The following is a 23,090-nucleotide window of genomic DNA, read 5'->3' on the forward strand; positions in this document are numbered from 1 at the left end:
CTTCCCATTAGGTAGGGTTTCCATTTCTTAAGTGCATGTAGTAAAAATACCCAATCGTAAATACTGCGTAAATCCCCCATACTTAAATTCAAAAAGAGTCAAGGGATCTCTACCTAAATGGTTCATGATGCACAATACTTGCTAAGGTTTTGCAAATGGGGTAGCAAGCTAAGTGGGCTTGATTGTGGGGAAAAACTCCACAGTTAAGCGCGCTTGAGCCAGAGGAGTTCTGGGATGGGTGACCTCCTGGGAAGTCCTGGTTACCGGGTGCAAGCCCCGGAAGTGATGATTGATGCTATGTGATTCGTTCTCCACATTTCACTAGTTTCAATCCCACTTCTTCACCCCTGTGAGCATCACCCGATGCAATGAGTGCTAAGTGAACTATTCAAAAATCATGAGATATTAGTCACTTTACGACTACCTCTCATGGAAATGGTCATACTTTGAATGACTTACTTAACGCAGTTGAATCCCAAAAATGATATCTAATACCCAATCGCTTACATCAAAACTTCTTTCACTGCGATTTTGATCTACCTGTTTTTTCATTCGATTCTGCACCAAAGTGATGTTATCCTTTAAAAATTGGAGAACTTGTCGTTGATGCTCGATGTGACCTTTCACTGCTTGAATCTTTTTCTTCTTGTTATGTCCTTTTATATTGAGAGTTTGAGGAGTGGTAATTTCTTCCAATGCATTACAAGATATGGTCAGATTCATTTCTTGATGCTCGATGTGATCTTTCACCTTTTGAACATTTTTCTTCTTGATATGTCCTTCTATCTTGATAGTTTGAGGAGTGGTAATTCCGTCCAATGCATTACACGATATGGTTGGATTCATTTCTTCTTTCTCGATGTGATCTTTCACTTCTTGAACCTTGTTATTCTTGATATGTCTTTCTATCTTCAGAGTTTGAGGAGTGGTGATTCTTATCGATGGTTTACAGGATATGGTCAGATTCATTTCTTCTTTCTCTGGGGTTGGTTCCTGGTATATATCATCTTCTTTTGATGTTTCTTGATCCTTTTCTTCCTCCTCTTCATAATCTATGTAAAATAATTTCTTCTCAGCACACTTATGACCTTTAATGTATTTGTTATCACAATAGTAACAAAGCCATTTTTCTCTTTTTTCTTCCAATTGTTGTGGTGTAACCCTTGTAGGTTGTAGAAGGCTAGGAGAAACAACACTTCCATCTTTATAGTTGTGAGGTGTAGACTTCCTTGTTGCCATAATTTTGCTTTCAACTTTGTAACAAAGCCCTTTTGCTATTTTTTCTTCCAATTGTTGTGGTTTTGCTTTAAAGCAGGTGCTTATCTTTGTATCCTCATAATGTGCTATCATTTCCTCCGTGAAAATTGACCACATAACAAGTTGTTTATGAGAACAAAGCCCTTTATACCATAAAAATTGATCTGGTTCTAAATATGAAGATGCAATACATACCTTTTGTAACAGTGGTACACCATGTAGATCAAAATATTTCTCCATCTGTAATATCCAATTTACCGGATCCTTGCCATCAAACTTCCTCATATTGCATTTTCTTGATGTTAGGAGCTCGATATTGAAATGATTGTAACTCTGTAATTTCAGATCTCCAAGTTCTAAAATTTATTCCTGTGGTATCTCTCTGTGTCCTCTTTCCAATGCCACCACTCTGATTGAATTTGGATTCTCCAATGAAGAGTTATGCACAATCGCCCAAGATAACCTGATTATATACCTTTTCAGAAGAGAGAACTTGTATGAAGTGACACGTATCACTGTTTTGACCTTCGGATCTGAAAAATATACATGGAAACTACAATCCTTCCTCTTTCTGTAACTTTTTACGAAATTTCAATCTGATGCTGAAAACAAAAGTTATGACGATTTTCCCCAGGTCACCTGTTTGTAATGTAATTCAAGAGTGTGCAAACACGCCAAATTCCTCAGATCATATCTCCACAAATATAACGATACAAGATCTGAAATTTGGACCCGAAGTTCAGAACGATTTCAGCCCAAATGGGTTTTTTTTAGCTTCTGAAACGTCGCAGGAAAAAAGTTATAGCGAAAATGTCACGATGACCTGTTTGGAGCAGCGAAACCTTAGAATCCAAAGCTCTGATACCAAATGTTATGAAACTAGCTCACAAAAAGATAGAAAAAATAGATGAACGCCTTAGAAATAAGCCTCTTCAAGGGGGCAACCTCTTTTACATTACACAAATGAACAATTCTTAGATGATATAAATGACAAGGCCTCCTTTCTATATATAGGAGTCTAAGGGGTCATAATATAATCAGAGTCGACATAACAATAATACTATAAGGGCACATTAATAACAATAGTGGGCTTCTATGGGGCACAATAATAACAATATGGGACTACATGGGCACAACAATATAATAAGGGGGTTGTACTAATAACAATAAGGGGTCACACTAGTAGTATAAGGACCTAATGCCTTCAGTTGCTAGGGCGAAGGAAGTTGTGAGCAGTTTGTGGGAGCGAAGCTGGTGGAGTACTGCGGTCAGATGAATACCTAACAGGGCAAGACCAAGGTAGAGGAAGTTGTTTCCAAAGTAGATTTCTAGCCAAGGAATCTAGATCAGTGTTGCAGTTGCACAAATGATTGGAGAAAGGCAACTTGACGATTGGCAGAAGGATTTCTAGGAGGAAAATTGGGACTCAGAGGGAGTCCAGAAGAGAACTTCTAGATGGGAAGTAGAGAGACTCAGAGGAGTCGACAGAATAGCAGTGAGATGGTCATGAATGGGCTAAGAGATTAGGACAGACTGCACGGAGTGTCCAACTTTGTGTTCTGGAAGGCCAGGATCTTGTCCATTCTAGGCAGACATCGTATCAAGGGCTTCACCTTGAGAGAGATGGCTATCCCAGTTGACCAGGTAGCTAATGAAAGGTATGAGGAGGCAATGGCTAAGGCAAAGTGTATCATCCTTGATGGGGTCAAGGATCATGTGGTCCCACATATTGCTGATAAGGAAACGACAAAGGAGATGTGGGACACTTTGAAGACATTGTACCAACATACTTCCGTGTAGAGGAATATGCTCCTAGAGAATTACCTAAGGTCATATCAGATGCAGAAGGGAGAGCAAATAGATGTCTTCCTCGGTCGGTTGAAGGAGATCCGTGACCAACTGACTTCCATAGGGGCCACGTCGGATCAGGAGTTGATGGTAAGGACTGCACTTAATGCAGTCTCCAAGGATTGGGAAACATTTGTCCAGAGCATAATGGGAAGGATGAGTCTTCCAGATTGGGAAGAACTGTGGGCGACTCTTCGTCAAGAAGAGATCAGACGGCTTACCAAGGTGACAAGTAGCGCAAAGGGGTCAGGATCAAGAAGGAAGAAGAAGAAGATACAACTCTAGCATCTGTGGGGAAGCAAGAGAAGAGGAAGAAGAAGGACCTCTCCAAGGTCAAGTGCTTCCATTGTGGGGAACTGGGTCATTATGCGAACCAGTGTCCAAGGAAGAAGAGTAAGGGAGAGGCTTTTGACTCGAAAGCAGCACCAGCGAGGGTGGAGAAAGAAGTCGAGGAGGATGACGATTGTGCCATGAGTGCTCATGTGCCACTTGAGAAGAAGTGGGGAGACATCGAGCTATAGTCAGGAGGACTATAGGCGATGAGGGGCAGGATCCTTGAGGTACCCAACCTCTTGGATTATACCTTGCTACGGGAGCCCCGAAGAGGAGTAGCAGGACTGGCGGATGTCGGTAGAGATGAATGCAGATGAAGCGGCAAAGAGTGCTACAGTGCAGGAGTCCGCAGGCAGTGCGAGGCGAGGTGTGCAACAGTGTGAGATGTAGGGAGTTGTTGCAGCAACGCAGAGGCCAGTAGAGGGAGCATTTGTTAGCGGCAGAGGGAGCTTCAGGCATCGGGAGTGTTTCTAGCCTGACAGGGATGTTAGAAGTTGTGTGGATCAGCTACTTACTTCTCAGTAACTGAGTTGCAGTGTAGTAGCAGTATGCAGTAGCACGATGTAGCATGATGAGAGGGGATGCAGTGCAGACGTAGTGTTGGGAGGATGGACCAGCAGCAGCACGAATGTAGAGGGAGCTGTCCTTCGGATGCAGAAGTGGTAGTGGCAGGGCCATGGGCATTAGTGCATGATACAACAATGTAGAGGATGTTGGGCAGGGGGGCCTAGCATCAGCATAGGTACCGGTGCCAAATGATCAGAGTGATGCTTAGAAAGGAGTATTACTAGAGCATAGTCCTCACTAAGAGGGAGTGTTGATTTGGGGTAGCATCAAATGTGCTCTAGCCATGAAAATTGGTGGAGAGGCTAAAGCACATGAGATCTCCAAGGCACAAAAATGATTTGGAAAAATTGTACCTAGCTTGGGAGATATTAAAATAATTAATATTTTTAATGAAGTTTTTAAGTCTAAACTTAGGAAAAATAAAATATTAATGGGTATTAATATAAAATTGGGTTAGAAGGTTCCAAAAGTCATGGATCAAGCCAAATCTAATCCTAGCCGTTGATTAGAGATTTAATCTCGGTCGTTGAAGGATCAGCGAGAAAAGTATAAGAAGAGGCTTGAGGGTCAGTTGGAGAACACACCAAAGTGATCAGTGATTCATTTTTCTAGAGCGGGGTTGCTAAGCAAAAGTGAATTAGTGATCAGCAGCGAGGGGCAGTGAGTACTAGACAGAGAGGCAGAGACAGTACTGAGAGACCAGCGCAGAAGCAGGGAGAGCGAGAGCAGCAACCAGTTCAGGCCACGCAGAGCCCAGCAGAGACAGCACAGAGGCTAGAGGGATTGCGTCATCCACGCAGAGGCTGCTGGAGTGACGCAGAGGGTCCCAGAGGCTATGCAGTGCCTTAGTGGGTTAACACAGAGGGTCCCGGGGCTGATGTAGAGGCCAGAAGGGCCAGTGCTGAGCTTCAGTTGTGCCGAAGAAGGTTTCGTGGGATAGGTTTTCTGAATACCTGTTTCCTAATATAGAGGTATTACTGTTGTGTATTTTTCTTTGTCGGGTGAGCCAGTTAGGCACCCAGATGTACTCAAGGAAATACTGCATAATAATATACCCTCAGCATAGCTGCACCAGTTTTCCCGCATTGGGTTTTTCCGGAGACATTTGTCCAAAAATAACGGTGTCACTTGTGTGCTTGTTTTCTTTTAGTTGATGATATGTAGATGTTGTGACTGTATTGTGTTTATTTCAATATCTAAAATGTTTTAAATAACTTGTTCAGAATTTACAAGTAGAAGAAATAAACCAGGAGAATACAGATTAATTTTCTAACAGATGGACTTAGAAAATTCAACACAATACAAATTTTATGCCCAAAATCATCATGGAAGAACTGTGATTACAGTGCACCGATGATGCCCCTGGGAAAATTATAGGCTTCAACAATTCTCTACGAGAATCTATAGGTACTATCAAGGATGTTACTTTAGTCATGTGTCCATTCGGAAATTAGAACAACTAGTAACATACAAGTAATAGACATGCTAATCTCAAACTACTCACTCATACTTGGTAGAGATTGGCAAGTCCAAACCGATGGATATCTATCAATTGATGAGACACATATGACCATTCCAAAAATTGCTAAAAATGTCATCGTGTTTCGGGAAGGACGAATCTCTCCTTACATTGAAGGATTACCTCAACCACATGTCAATTATATTGAACAAGACATGGGTTTCTATTCTCTTTTTACGAAGGATGATATTCCCCCTCTGTCAGAGCCTCAATTTGATGACCAACTTTGGTATCTACATTTTGATGGTGCCTTGTCCCCTGAGAGCAATGGTGCTGGGATCCTTCTATACTCACCTCAAGGAAAACTATATTAATATTCCTATAGACTTGAATTCAAGTGCACTAAAAATGTAGCTGAAGTTGAAGCCCTCCTCCTTAGGATTAACCAAGCTTTTGCTTCAGGTAGTGAAACATGAATCTTCGATCACTCACGATTAATCACGAGTCAAACTTTGCTCTTCCCTCAAATGATCCGATTCAACTCTAGGCGAGTCAAACTCATGTTGACCAAGTTTGACTCGCGACTCACCGATTAATTGCGATTTAGGCCACTGAGGTGATTTTCAGCCATCTACTTGATGAGCACAGGTTTTAACTTTCAGGGTTGTTGCACTGTTTGCCACGTGGTTTAATTAGGTTAAAAATTAAATGTCTACCTGTAACTTCTCACTGCTCAAACTCGGCAACTCATACGCCGAGAAGGTAATAGAGGCATGGTTTCAGTTTCAGTTTACTCTGCGTAATAGAGACATAGTGTGTAGTGTGCTCTAGCGTTAGCTTCAGCGTGTGCTCTATCAGAGATTTCAATAGCAAACCATTATCATATCATTTCAACAACAATCAAGAGATTTCAGATAAATTTTTTTTACTAATTAGTATGCAGTATTTTATAAACTTTTAGAAGCAGATGCTTTTGGTTCTATGTAGTCACTGGTTAGGAGTCAGGACTCAGTACTTTGGATCATGTTTGGACTCAACATATATGAGATACTTATTCATTCATGATATTTTGGACATCTATTGATATTATGGATTGTTTGGACATGGCTTTAGGATATATGAGTCTCCAAAATATATATTTTGGTTGTAAATATTGCTGCACAAAATACTATTAAATACTGTAATAAAGCATTAACTAACAATCGTCCACAACACATACATATTCCACAACTATATAATAATTGAAACAGGGGTAAAATTGCTCACACTCTTCATTAAATAAGACTTAACTCTCAATACTGCGTGTATCTTAAATAAAAAAATAATATATACTAACATCATAATATGTAAAACAAAAGGCGCAACAATAAGAAAAGTGGAAAAGAAAAATAATTAGAATAAGACACAAGTAGGCAAAATAAGGAAGAAATATTTAATTGAGTATACTTATATAAGTGTTCTAACATAATTACTAATGAGTCTAACAATCAGATTAAAAATAATCTAACACAATTTCTTTACAAATGACAATGTTTCAATAAACATGTTAGTAAAATGCAAGTAGAAAGAATATAAGAAGCCTTGGCCCTGCTGCAGCTAGTTCAATGATAGGTTTTGGACTTAGAAAGGCTACTACAAAAGTGTCAAGAATTAGTAATGACAATTAAAAAACGTGACAAACCATCAATGACCAAAATGAATGATTACCTAAACCAATAAGATGAAAAACTAAATAACCCCATTCTTTGCTACTTTTTAAGAGTAGTCCTGCAATCATCAACTTATGACATCAAAAGTTATCTCAAACTAGAAAAGAGATGACCCAATCATACCATAAGAATGTCAAATGTGGAACCCCTTCAGAAAGCTGTAATAAATAGATAAGTATCCCCTTTGAAATGGTTGAAAACCGTTAACTAATTGTAACCAACTTTTTTGCCAAGGTTACTAGCTTTTGAAGAAGATAAAATCAAGTGTGTGGAACCAATAAGAGAAAAGACTAAATAACCCCATGCTTTGCTACTTTTTAAGAGAAGACCTCCAATCATCAACTTATGAGACTCAAAATATCTAACACACATAAAAAATTATATCAAAATAGAAAAGAAATGACCCAATCATACCATACAAATGTCAAATATGAAACCCCTTCAGAGAGCTGCAATAAATAGATAAATATCCCCTTTAAAAGGGTTGAGAACCATCAACTAATTGTAAACAACTTTTTTGCCAAGGTTACTAGCTTTTGAATAGAGAAGATAAAATCAAGTATATGGACTCTGACAAAGGCTGAGGTGTCACATGACTCAAAGGAAGGGGAAGACCCAATTTCCATCAGACATATCATCATAATATATATATAAATTCATTAACATAAATTTACACATCATGATGCATGATAACGAATTGTCACTCCCACAAAATAATGTCATCATAAATAACGGCTTTGACTTCTTTTAAAACTTTTCAAAAAACACATATATAAAATATATATATCCAAAACATCACATGCAACGAACGCATGCAAAAGATACACACATATACACATGCAACGAACACAAGTTTCCACATGGTTCTGGGTGGCAGAGTTATCCACAATATCCAAAATACATAAAAATATAGTATATACCATATCAGCTCGAATATGAACATGTCCAAAACTGATGAGCAACTAAAACTGAAACCTAAACATGTAACCAAATTTAGCAGAAATTTGCCCAAACTTTAAAAAGAGATCCTGTATTGAAATAACTAAATGACTTGCATTATCTTGAACTTGACTAGTGCTAGATGAAACCTCCTTTCCCCTTTAAGATCCATGCAACAATTCTCTATAAAAATATAAATCTAGTCAACTTGCATGGATCAGGGTAACACAGGTCATGAACAAAATGAATGAATAATGGAGAAGACCCGAACAAGTGGAGGACTCAAGTGCACAGTTCTGCAACATATAATTTCTATTCTTCGTAACAAAATTCCGCAACATCTCTTTCACATGGTACTAATTTCATTTCCATGCTCTGCACATCTACATGTGCTACTGAAGACCCAGAAAATACTTTCATGAGATGGAGATTATGAACTAGCGCAAATATACGGGCACATACAATGAATTTGCAGTAAGTGATATTTTTCAAATAAGTCAGGAAGGCGTACATATACACTTATGGCCAAATATGCCATAAACCCTTGGAACAAAAGGGCTATCTCCAAACAATTTCTGGATGATAATGTGACGAATGAATTGGGACGGGGTTGGGACTCATATTATGTGAAGGGACGAATTTACATGCATATTAAAATGAAATGGTAAAATGGCTATGGCCAATCAAGCCTCGAATGGCCACGGGAGAGTCATCATAACAGAGTAATGGGACATCTTATGAAAAACGAAATTGCAGAAACAAGAACATGACAATATGCAATGACACACGGACACAGAGCATATTTGCTTCCTGATGTTGAGCCAGTACACATAATTTACATACATATTAAAATGAAATGGTAAAATAGCTATGGCCAATCAAGCCTCGAATGGCCACGGGAGAGTCATCATAACAGAGTAATGGGACATCTTATGAAAAATGAAATTGCAGAAACAAGAACATGACAATATGCAATGACACACAGACACAGAGCATGTTTGCTTCCTGATGTTGAGCCAGTGCCCATGAGCCAGTACCCATAAAATTTTTATAACATGTCAAATGCATCGTGGTGTTCCCTTAAAAAAAAATCAGACGGTAAACTCTTCAATATTCTTCAATTTACCCATTGGCAATTGCACATTCGGGTTGACAAGCCATAAGATTTGTTGCAGAATGGTATGATTATGAAGCTTGAAAATAAGCATATAGGATATCAAAGGTCGGATGTGAGCCAAACTAAGATACAGGGTGAGTAAAAAGAAGGAAAACGAAGTGGTAGGATTGACAGAGGTCGGCAGTGGTCCTATATATTATATGCATGAAAAGACGTAACCAGTGCCTTTCTATGAAGGCTATGCAAATCCTCTAGCTCAGTAATACACAAGGGTGCCCAACATTAAAAGGGCAGGTAGACAAGTTGGTACTAATATATAAGTTAAGGGTGCCATAAAAAAGGGAATTTAGGTTAGTGGGATTAGCAAGGCAAGAGCACTGAGCAAAAAAGAGCATGTAAGTGGGAGAGCCACCAGCCATTTGCAGGCAGGTCTAGTCTGTCCAATTTTTCAACTTCTTCGTCTGTCTGAAGTTAATTTATTTGGACAAATAATTTCATACTTGCGCTTGATAGAAAGTTTATATGCGTAGTTTTTGACCACTGTGCAACCACAAACCGGTGATATTAAGAGCTAAAGGATGCAGAGAATACATACAGTACTTGATTGTAGCTAACAACACTAGTGAGACATGCAAATAGAAAATGAAGTCTCCATGGATGGAAATTTACCCACCACAGATCTCTTAAGAACTTCATTCGTGAAAGGTTCAAGACAAACCAATGAAGACTGAGAATTGTTTTCAAAATATTTATGGCCAGAAAAATCTAACATATAAACTTATGAATAGATCACAGTACAAGAAACTTGATCAGGAGACCCTGTTTTTCATTCTGTTCTAGTTTCCTTTCCTGTCTTGACACTTATTTACATTGTTAAACATTTTATATACATAGCAGGGTAGTCGCATCTTTTATCCCATGAAACCCTCCATTCCCATTTCTCGTTCTTTTTTCTCATTTCGGGAAACACAATGTACAGATAAATTGATATGCTCGGTAAATAAAAACACCAAATTAATGACAACTTACCATTTAAACAGTTAAAATAACGCGCAAATCCTGCGCTAAGCATCCCGGTAACAACATCACTAACTGTTTGCACAATAATGAAATGTTGATTATCAGATCAGACTTTATTAATACCAAAAAGGCTTCAAAACTCAAGGCCAAAAGCAGTGCAATAGCTGAGAATGGAAACACAGATATGAATAAGCCGTCAATAGCCTTTCTGACGATGGCGATGTCTTCAAGATCAACAATGACATGGGCAAGAGCCTTTGGATGATGATTTACTCCCAGAGGACCTCTGAGCATTTTGCTATCTTTCATCCACATGAACGTAGTCATAAATTGGACAAGAACAAAAACTGTAGACCATACCACAAACATCACACCCCATGTTGCCTGCAGAATGCCTGTTACATTCCATATGGGCAGGTTGCTTCGGCTGTAGCAGTTAGTACGTGGTATAGTGGGCAGAGATTCGGGCTGACAATTTTCTCTGGTACAATCCAAGAATAGGGACATGAAAGATATGCAGTCTCCTATGCAGTGATGTATTTTAAGAATGACAATGGCCTCAGCTTCTGCTGATTTGTAATTGAACACATGGATTTGCCATAAAGGCAAGGAAGGTTCCAGAGGGGGGGCGGTAGCCAACGAGGCTGTGTACTTCTCAACAAAATCAAAACCCTGGGTATAGGAGACACTGAGCTCTGGCACTATAACATGATTATCTATATTGAAGTTTTTCTGGAGCCATTGTTGATGCCCTTTTTTGTATCTCTTCTGCATCCACACATAATTCATAATCTCAACTCATCACTCCAAACCAAACTTCCCATTAAATTTATTCATAAATTACATCCAAAAAATCTGTAACATTTTTAGTTTTCTAGAATTTGACGAAGAGGAAAGAGCCAAAGACACAGCACACAGAGATGATTACAAAGGTCCACTCCATCAAGGATACTGCAGCAGAAACTTGTATCATCTCTGAGCATATTATTGCAAAGGATAGGGTCAAGGGATTGCTTGGCTTTGGAAGAACAGTGATGGACATATCCCAAATGGCAGAACAGGCCTTGAAAAAGTGGCTTATATTCAAACAGCTTTCCCTCAATTGCAAGGACTGTCACATTTTAGTCTCTAATATTGTATCTCTGACTGACCTCCACTAGAAATTCTTTTTCCCTTTAGTTGTAACACTAATCGTCATTCATTGTATATTAATTGTCTTTTTTCCAAAGAATAAAAGGATGAAAGAAGAAAATGAGAGAGAAAGGGAAGAGAGAAATTATGGGAGATCCCCTCGTAACATAAAATTGTTGGTCCCTAACATCAATTGCTATTGGAAGACACTGTCCACATACCTGTAGAGTAGTGAAGAGAATAAAAATACAAACTGACTGACTATAAGGCATAAGAGACATGCAATAAGGTCTTTTAGCTGATGTAAAGATCCTGTAGACGTCTGAAGATTGACCCATATTTTTGACAAGATTGCCGATAGTTGGAGTCTAAACTATTGGAAGTAACTTTGCCACATTATTCACCAAGAGTTTATAAAACAATCTTTCATTCCGCTCCTACCCAAAGAAATTGTGTCACCTAGTAAACTACACTGTTAAACACAATTTCTGCAATTTCTTTCCAGTGGTGTTCACTGTTAACCAGCTAAGAAACTGGTAATAATATGTAAATATGTAAAAATTCCAGTAAATATGTAACAATAGGTTTAGAAACCAATAGATAAATATCACGTACAGGATAGTAACAAAAGAAAACGGAAAGGAAAAGACTGTTCTTTCACTTCCTGTACTTTGCAAAGAGATAAAACATCTAAATCACAAGAAAATTTCTTTTGCTACTTTCAAGAAGTGAAAGCATAAGAAACTAAACAGCATTCACTACAAATATCCAAATCTATGCAAAGCGGAGAGGAAATCACTTGAAGTTCTTGGGATCTACAAGAAGGCGGTAAAGGCGACGAAGGTAGTGAGTGTCGCTTTCCTCCTCACTGAACGCTAATCCTTTGTTAAAAGCGGGGATCTCGCAAGTTTGGTTGAACAGCTACCCCTTAAAGCTGGAAACTAAGCCGAATGAAGTCTGCTCTTTGCAATGATATAATTCTTGAGGAATTCCGAGAAAGATTGAACAGGGAAAACAGACACATTTTAAATCTGCTCAGGAGTCAGGATATAAAGGCCCATTTAACAGTAACAACTGTCAAATGTTTTCCCGATATGGTTTCCTCATCCAAGATTTATAGGGCTTCCTGGTTCATTAATTAAGGAATGTTCATAACAAAGAGTTCAATTCTCGCTGTGGTCTGCCCCACCTGAATTGCATGAGATTCAAAGGGATGAACCAGGTAGAGATCATGGGCAATTTTGACTGAACAACTACTAAACAAACGTGGCAACAATAGAAGTTAGAAAATCTGTCCTTTAACCTTCATTTTTATATTCTAACGATGGAGCTTTGAGTTGATTCACTAATGAAGAAACAAAGTGTAAAAACAATATTCCAGCGCCAATGATAAACAGATGGGCGTTCAACTTAGATATAAATTAAGTAAAGAATAAAATTCAGAAAGAGAGAGAACCAGCTGTAGACAACAGAAAATAACATATTGTTTGCTAGTCATTACTCAAGCTGATGAAAATAGAGAGATACAAAGAGCGCAACATGAGCTGATTGACAAAGTCAACCATAAGCAAGCACTAAGCTGATCATTAAGAGCAGCAGCTTGAGCGGAACTCCAAAGGGGCTCTGCATTTATTTACTCTACTATTATATTACTAACCTAGTAAGGCAAGCACCCTGCATTCTAGAGAAGCGCACACATGTTCCATGTCAAAACGAAATACAGACCTAAAACGATAAGCCTATATGACATATATGGCGGTTGGGGAACCCTCACTCCCCCTCATATATTACCAATAGGCGGGAATGTTACAGACAAGAACAAGTATATATTGTACGGAACGTTCTTCTCCTACCCTAGCTTATTTGGTAGTGATTAAACCCTTATCTAATCTAGGCATTTGGCCCCTGGCCTGTTTTCTTTTTTATCTGTAACCACACCCAAGTCTCGTCTATAGAAGCTGATTCAGCCGATTTGGCTCGAAATTTCCTCAATATTCCTTCCTCCGCACGAATTCTGCTCTCGATAGCAGTCCGCAGCTCATTCCATCCACGAATCGCCTGGTCATCATACTGCCCGCTGCCTTGATATACGCCGTCCTTAGCACCGTCTATCAAACTCTGTTCTACTTTCAGCAACTTTGCGTCAGACTTTATCGTATTCTGTAAAATAGTGCGCCGATCATTGCATTTCTCCTCCAGGAACGCACTAGTTATATTCTCTTTAAATTTCCTCAATATTTGTTCCTCCGCATCAATTCTGCTCTTGATAGCAGTCCGCAGCTCATTCCATCCACGAATCGCCTGGTCATCATACTGCCCGCTGCCTTGATATACGCCGTCCTTAGCACCGTCTATCAAACTCTGTTTTACTTTCAGCAACTTTGCGTCAGACTTTATCCTATTCTGTAAAATAGTGCGCCGATCATTGAATTTCTTCTCCAGGAACACACTAGTTATATTCCCGCGCTTCCTCTCATCCACGTATACTTCCCACTTCGAGGGGTCGGGGGACGTGGGTGAAGGAGGAAGTTGGCGTTGAAGATACATTCTCCACACACCATCTCTGAACTGCATACAGACAATCGCATTTCCAGTATCAGTAAGATACTGACCGCCTATCCGATAATCGTCGAAATTGACATACATTTCCACATTGTTGTAAAGAAGGGCACTGTCCACCCGCCGGTCATGGAAAACACGGTATGTTGTATCGGCGTTGTTCACGCGTGTGACAACTACCGAGCAGCCGGTGAGGCCAACCGTGAAGAGAAAGGTCTTGTCCTTCACAGTGCTCGTGTTCCTCAGGATGTCCACCCCTTCTACATCATCGTTTCTCTTGTTCTCCACGGCTCCAAGTACGATGGCCAATATGCAATTCTTGTCTGTTGATCCTGTTGAACTTGGCTCGAACACAAGATCGTAAACCCCCTTCGTCCCTGTTTCAACCAGTTTGAGATATGCATTGCCAGGCCTGAATGTGGCACCACCTCGTGGCACATACTCTGGCGGTATCCTTCCAGTCCACAATTGAATAGCATTCTTTTTTAAGAAGCTCAACGGATTGTCTACCAAACTTTGCAAGGCACTGGAAGCCATGTCCAAAGTATTCTTTATCTCACCAAGCTTTTCACAGCAAGTCTCTGCGATGAGAATGAGTGGGTTAAAGCAAGATGAATGGGTTTTAAAAGCAGATTTAACGCTATACCAGTGAAAAGCTTTATTTTTCAGTGCCGCTGTGTCACTAAATTATTGGCGAAACCACATTTACAAACAAAACTATATGTTTATTAATAGAGATATTTACTTACAAACACATGCCCATACGTTACACCATCCGTTACACCATCAATAAAGTAATGCTAGTCACCTTCAGCATTAACTTACTTTTCCTTAGTCGCCGATAAGTTTGACCACTCTCGAAGTTGTTATGGATTTTTTAAATTTTTATCGGTGTGGTTTTTATTCATTTTATTTAAAATTTGTTTTGCAAATTTAATAGAATTATTAGAAAATTATATAAATTAGTATTAGTAATTGTTTTTAAAGTTGTTAGGGATATTTTAAATTTTTATAGGTGTGGTTTTTATTAATTTTATTTAAAATTTGTTTTGCAAATTTAATAGAGTTATTGGAAAATTATATAAATTAGTATTAGTAAGTGTTTTTAAAGGTGTAAAGATACACTAAAAGAATATAAGATTTTGGAAGATTATATTGAAAAATTAAATCACTAAATATGATAGAATAAATATTAGATAAAAGATTATTTGAATTTTTTTTTATAAAACTTTATGAGAAACTTTCTATTTCAGTTGTTGTTTACTTGTTGATGGAAAATTTGTGGTTACAATATTTGATTATGCACAGACTAACATGATTCATGGAAAATTAGATAGGTAAATAGGTTAATGACCACATAATTTATATAATTCCTTATTTAATTCTTGGAGTATTGAAAAATTATTCCTGGTTTATTATTGCCAAGACAAAATGGATTAGTTTTAGCTTTCACGAGTGGAGTCAATAGGGGAGAGCCTTCTATTGTTGTGCAGGGTGAAGGGACCAATACTAGTTATAGTACTGGTCCCACACATCCATAAAAAAATATTCATAAATCATCAAAAATATGCACATAAATAGTTTATATTAAGTTATATAAGTTATATAATTTAGTCCAAAATGGGCCCACATATTGATTGGGCCAACAAGTGTCAAATACCAAACCTTAACATCACATAATACCAAAACTTAACATCACATCAAATAGTTCCATTGGAGCAACACATCCCATTGCTCAATAATAGCTGCACAAGAATAGGTTAAATGTGTGTCAACTATATGTACATGTGTATTTAACCATTCAACTTATCGAAGAGAATAAATGACAACATTCAATTCAGGGTTAAAGACAATAAATGACAACATTCAATTCAGGATTAAAGACAATAAATGACAACATTCAATTCAGGAATTAGTTCAGAGGATGCAATAAATGACACCAACCCTTTAAATTCAAGTATTAAACACACCAGCTTTTCAATTCAGGAATTAAAAACAGGAAAGCACATGGATCAACCATCAAAGATTATCAACCATTTGATCATGTACAAATCAATCCAGGCCACACATTTGAATTTGGGAGATGGCAATCTATGCCAATCTTCCCTACCAATTAAATTCTATATGAAAAAACTATAAAACATCAACTCTTACTCATTTTCATTTCAAACATTCATTCTACTCATCAGCTATTGGAGACATGCAATCAAAGTGTTTAGACACTGTTACATTCATTCTATTCAGAAGTTGTTGGAAACATACAAACTGAGTGTGTGCACAGTGTTACATTCATTCTATTCATCAGTTGCTGGAGACATACATGTATGTTTTTGTTGAATAATGTTACCATTTTTGTTGAATAATGAATAATGTTATTTCTGTTGAGAAACAAGGGTAAATTAAAGCCATTACAACCAATTTCATTACTGATTTACTGATTTAGAAACCAATTTCATTGCCACTATAACCTCAAATCTGACCCCTGCAACTCAATATCAAACTACTATAATAGCAAAGAATATCCTTTCAAAGAGCAAATTTTGATGTCAGGTAGATTCATTGTCTGGTTAGAGAAGCGTTTCTAAATTAATAACAGACCCACCGGTTTAGAAATTCTCTTTTCTAGTCTAAAGGGGGTCCCCTAGGTGTTGTATGCTGCCAACAAACCCATAAATATGTAAAGAATCAAAGTTGATTGGCACACAGAAAACTCAGTGTGAGTTGTTGCCCCTAAGCAATCAACAACAAGGATAATTTCTTACCTATATTAATGCTCGTTGAGATCATATGCCATTAACATTATAACAATGAGTGAATAATGACAAAAAATGAAAAGAGTTATGCCTGAGGTGAATTTAAAATCATTTGGATAACAATGAGTGCATAATGACAAAACTGAAAAGATATGTGCCTGACATGAATCTGAAATCAAAATAAGTATCAAGCAAACCAAACATTGCAACACATCTAACAACAGTTAGTAGAGTGATTTAGCTTGGTGATATCACATAGATTCATTTCAATCAATTCTTCCTCGACATGACATGATGAGGATAAAAACACGAAATCTTATTAGACTTAGTGGTCTAACAAACAATGGCTCAGTAATGCATGTAATTGATTGATATAAAACTAAATTATGTATGTGTTGTATATGAGATTTGTTCTGTGATTCTGATATGATGGATTCTGTATGATTGATGATGTTTGATGGCTTTCTGATCTGAAGTGTAATATTATGTGATATGGGTTTATGAGGGGCATTCTCGGTATGTCTTTTTGTGTGTATATTCCTCATTATACAATGCAACCACATATAGTTTTCGGGAGAAACTCACAGATCCAAATTGATATGCACATAAATCTCCTGTGGGGTTTTGACAAGCTGGGCAATCTTACCCCGGTTAGGTACGCTCTAGCTGCTGGCTGCCTTACATTTATAATGCTTTACTTCATTTGGTTGTGTAAGAATCATTCTTCAATGAAATCAAGAAATGCATTGGAGAAGACTCTTTGAAAGCTTGTTTCTATGGATCAAGAAGTCAATCTAGTGTTGTCGCTCCAGGCGGGACTAACAGCACTGATAAGCGGTAATTTCTTAAGACATTAACAAGACACTAGTGTCCAAAGAATGAAGACTATGTTGGGGTGGCTAGTCACCTATGAATTTCTAAATGAATAACAGACCCACTGGTTTAGAAATTCTCTTTTACAGTCTCAAGGGGGTCCCATAGGTGTTGTATGCTACCAACATACCCATAAATCTGTAAAGAATCAAAAATTCTATTTTCCAGTCTCAAGGGGGTCCCCTAGGTGTTGTATGCTGCAAGAAAACCCATAAATCTATAAAGAATCAAAGTTGATTGGCACACAGAAAACTCAGTGTGAGTTGTTGCCCCTAAGCAGTCAACAACAAGGATAATTTCTTACCTATATTAATGCCCGTTGAGATCAAATGCCTCCAACAGTATAAAAATGAGTGAAGAATGACAAAAATGAAAATATATGTGCCAGAGGTGAATCTGAAATCAAAATAACTACATAACTACATAAAGATACTACAACTAAGAACCCTTAAACAAAACATGCTAACCCTTAATAGGAATAAAAAAAAATTCAAGAACAAAATGAGTGCCAAAAACAATGATTTGAGGACACAAAAAGTTGGTTGGGTTGAAGAAACTCAGTTATGTCAAAGTTGTTACAAAAAAGAAAAAGGAATAGATCTTCCTGATAACTCATATTTTTACCAACTAGGAATAAAATGAATGCCAAGAACAAAAATAATGAAAATAACAATGATTTGAGGACACATGAAGCTAGTTGGGTTGAAGAAACTATGTTATGTCAAAGCTGTTACCAAAAGAAATAGGAATAGCTCTTCCTGAAAAGCCATATTTTCACCAAGATCACTATACTTTCTTGTGTCAATGCAGTTGGTTCTTCAATCCTAGGACTTTACCTATTCAAAGGTAAAACACAACTAAAAACTATATATAGAACTGTGAACCAAGTGCATGCATGGCAGCACATCCTCATGCATGGATGACAAAGGAACTATTCCTGAATTGGCTTTGTCATTTTGTTGCATCTGTACTAGGTGGTGTCTTGCCTGAAAACAAACACCTACTGATTTTAGATGGCCATGGAAGCCACATGGCTTTGCAGACAATTGAGGAGGCCAACAATTTTGGCATTCACTTGTTAACATTGTCGACTCATACCACTCATAGATTACAACCCCTTGATGTCAACGTGTTTGGGCCTTTCAAGAATTATTTCATGATCGAGCGAGCTTCGTGGATGGCAAAGAATCCAGGGGTGGAAGTAAAGAGGTTTGAGCTAGCTGAGCTTGCAAGTAAAGCATTAAAAGGGCTTTCACACCTTCTAATATCAAGGCTGGATTTAGGAGGACTGGTATATGGCCACTTAATGTTGATGCTCTCGTGCATGATACTTGTTGTAGCCAAGCATTTTATGTGGAAGGTCAAGAAGCAGAGAACTTACAAGACCATGTTGATGCCCAAGAAGATGTTGCTGTTGTTGAAGGTATAATGTCCCTTTATGAAGGGCACTTATGTAGTGATGATGATGAACATGTGAGTGAGACACAGTTCAATCATGAACCAACTGTCAATGTCATGGAGGTTTTCACACCCATTGAACCACATGCCAATTATGCATGTGATATTCCATATGAGGCAGTTGATGAAGCGAATGAAAATGCAAACTTGATTTCAAATGATAATGCAACAAGATTAAACAATGCCAATTCTGCATGTGACATTCCATATGAGGCAGTTGATGAAGCGAATGAAAATGCAAACTTGATTTCAAATGATAATGCAACAGGATTAAACAATGAACAATTGAGCACGCTAACCTAGGTAATCCCACCATCAAGGTTGGCAGAGGCCATGATGAATATCAACCCACATAATGTGTCTACCACCAATGAGGAAAGCATGGACATTCCTTCACAACCATCAGAGTTGAACACCAAACTTGCTCATTATTTTGTGGATAATGGTTCACTCGAAGAGGAGCTTGTTCAGCACGAAGTACCTGAAGAACGCAATAATGGGGGCCAATCAGTTGTACCAGAGGTTGAAAGCCAAGTGTCAGATCCTAGGGAGCATGGGGCAAATCACCAAGATTACTATACTTTCTTCTGTCAATGCAATTGGTTCTTCAATCACAGTATTTTACCTATTCAAAGGTAAAACACAACTAAAAAACTATATATAGAACTATGAACCAGGTGCATGCATGGCAGCACATCCTCATGCATGGATGACAAAGGAAATATTCCTGAATTGGCTTTGTCATTTTGTTGCATCTGTACTAGGTGGTGTCTCGCCTGAAAATAGACACCTACTGATTTTAGATGGCAATGGAAGCCACATGGCTTTGCAGACAATTGAGGGCACCAACAATTTTGGCATTCACCTGTTAACATTGTCGACTCATACCACTCATAGATTGCAACCCCATATTTTCACCAAGATCACTATACTTTCTTGTGTCAATGCAATTGGTTCTTCAATCCCAAGATTTTATCTATTCAAAGGTAAAACACAACTAAAAAACTATATATAGAACTATTAACCAGGTGCATGCATGGTAGCACATCCTCATGCATGGATGACAAAGGAACTATTCCTGAATTGGCTTTTTCATTTTGTTGCATCTATACTAGGTGGTGTCTCACCTGAAAATTGACACCTACTGATTTTAGATGGCCATGGAAGCCACATGGCTTTGCAGACAATTGAGGAGGCCAACAATTTTGGCATTCACCTGTTAACATTGTCGACTCATATCACTAACAGATTGCAACCCCTTGATGTCAACGTGTTTGGGCCTCTCAAGAATTAATTCAGGATTGAGCGAGCTTCGTGGATGGCAAAGAATCTAGGGGTGGAAGTAAAGAGGTTTGAGCTAGTTGAGCTTGCAAGTAAAGCATTAAAAAGGGCTCTCACACCTTCTAATATCAAGGTTGGATTTAGGAGGACTGGTATATGGCCACTTAATGTTGATGCTCTCGTGCATGATACTTGTTGTAGCCAAGCATTTTATGTGGAAGGTCAAGAAGCAAAGAACTTACAAGACCATGTTGATGCCCAAGAAGATGTTGCTGTTGTTGAAGGTATAATGTCCCTTTATGAAGGGCACTTATGTGGTGATGATGATGAACATGTGAGTGAGACACAGTTCAGTCATGAACCAATTGTCAATGTCATGGAGGCTATCGCACCCACTGAACCACATGCCAATTCTGCATGTGATATTCCATATGAGGCAGTTGATGAAGTGAATGAAAATGCAAACTTGATTTCAAATGATAATGCAACAGGATTAAACAATGCCAATTCTGCATGTGATATTCCATATGAGGCAATTAATGAAGCGAATTAAAATGCAAACTTGATTTCAAATGATAATGCAACAGGATTAAAAAATGAACAATTGAGCATGCCAACCCAGGTAAGCCCACCATCAAGGTTGGCAGAGGCCTTGATGAATATCAACCCACATAATGTGTCTACCACCAATGAGGAAAGCATGGGCATGCCTTCACAACCATCAGAGTTGAACACTAAACTTTTTCATTATTTTGTGGACAATGGTTCACTGGAAGAGGAACCTGTTCAGCGTGAAGTACCTGAAGAAGACAATAATGGGGGCCAATCAGTTGTATTGGAGGCTGAAATCCAAGTGTCAGATCCTAGGGAGCATGGGGCAAATCAAAGATTACTTGGTGCATTCCTAAAGCTACTAGTAGAGAAAGTGAAGGCCTCATCAAGGCACTCAACTGCAGATTGTCTTCGTTTGGGGAGGAGTTCACAGTTGCTCACATTTGAAGATTATATGAATTTATTATTTGAGTCTGAAAGTAAAAAATGAAATTCAGGAAACTAAAAAGAGAAAGAAGGAGTTGGCCAAGGACAAGAGATCTGCAAGGATTGCAGCAGCAGAAGCTTGAACAAAGGAAAGGATGGACAGACAAAAAGCAATGGAAAATAAGAAACATCAAAAACAATTGGCAAGGCAAGAGAGGGAGGCAAGAAATGTTCAAGAAGTGTTGGAAAGAGGAGGAGGGGTGACAAGCAGGGTGTTATGCTCTTAACCTGCAAGATGATACAAGAATACCAAATATGCGTAGAAATATACCTAGAATATAGAACAGTGAGAAATAACAGCAGGTATTTTATTATTCAGAAAGTAATGTTCACTTGCCTCTTCGAGGGGGCAACCTCCAATAGAGCAGAGCTCGATTACAAAATAAGACACGATGCTCCTCGCAGGGAGTCTTTATCCTTTATATATGACTCATACATGTAATACCATGGTTCTTATTAATACCATCTATCTAATACCACGGCCCATTTGCAACTAACTGTGGTCCCCTCATTAAATGCGGGTTAACCACTTACAATTATTAATATGGGTTTTATTGACTCTTTACTTAACTATAACTATGACTCGATCCTACTACATAAATAAGGGGGTTAGGGTGGGACCCTAACATGCCCTCCCCCTTAAGAATAGCCTTGTCCTCAAGGATGAAGCTGCGGAAACTACTGAAGAATAGTGGCTGGTTCCCAGGTTGCATCTTTCGGAGAGGTGTCTTTCCACTTGACGAGGACTTCCTTGATCATGCGGCCATGCAGGTGTCGTTCTCGTGTGTCGAGGACCTGTTCAGGTTGGAGCCAAATTGACCCTTCGTCATCCAATTCAAGTAGACTGGTTTGAATTCTGCAATTGTTCCCAATCACTTTCTTGAGGCATGAGACATGGAAAACTGGATGGATTTTTGCAGTGGGTGGCAAAGCTAGCTTGTAGGCCACTTCTCCAATGCGCTGAAGTACTTGATATGGTCCATAGAATTTTGGAGATAGTTTCTGACAACCCTTGTCTTTGAGTGATGTTTGCTTATATGGTTGCAACCTCACAAATACCCGATCCCCTTCTTGAAATTGGCGTTCTGAGCAATGCTGATCTACTTGTTGCTTCATGCGGTTTTGAGCTTGATGAAGATTCTCTCTAAGATGGACGAGCATGGTTGTGCAGTTCTGTAGGAGTTGATCCACTGCTTGTACCTTTGAGCACCCCTTGATATAAGAAGTAGGGGAAGGAGGGAGTTGACCATAAACTGCTTCATAGGGAGTCACTTTGGTGGTGGAATGATAGTTGGTGTTATACCACCATTTAGCTAGAGGTAACCACTGTACCCAAAGATGTTGCTTTTCTGAAGTGAAACACCTAAGGTAGGTTTCCAGACATTTGTTGACTGCTTCAGTTTGACCATCTGTTTGTGGATGATAGGAAGTACTGATTTTTAGTTGGGTACCTTGTAGCCTGAAGAGTTCCTGCCAAAAATTACTGGTGAAGATCGGGTCATGATCAGACACAATAGAAGTGGGCATGCCATGCAATTTGAAGATCTGATCCATGAAAGATTGAGCGACCAAAGTCGGTGTAAAAGGGTGGGGTAGGGCACAAAAATGAGCATACTTAGAAAGTCGGTCCACAACCACCATGATGACTGACTTGTTCCCTGACTTTGGAAGACCTGTAATGAAATCCATAGAAACCTCCATCCATATTGATGCCAGGATGGGCAATGGTTGTAATGTGCCTGGTGCTT

The sequence above is a fragment of the Pinus tabuliformis genome, chromosome 9, assembly GCF_031772625.1.
Source record: "Pinus tabuliformis cultivar Carrire ecotype Pingquan chromosome 9, CPIR1, whole genome shotgun sequence".
NCBI classification, from domain to species: domain Eukaryota; kingdom Viridiplantae; phylum Streptophyta; class Pinopsida; order Pinales; family Pinaceae; genus Pinus; species Pinus tabuliformis.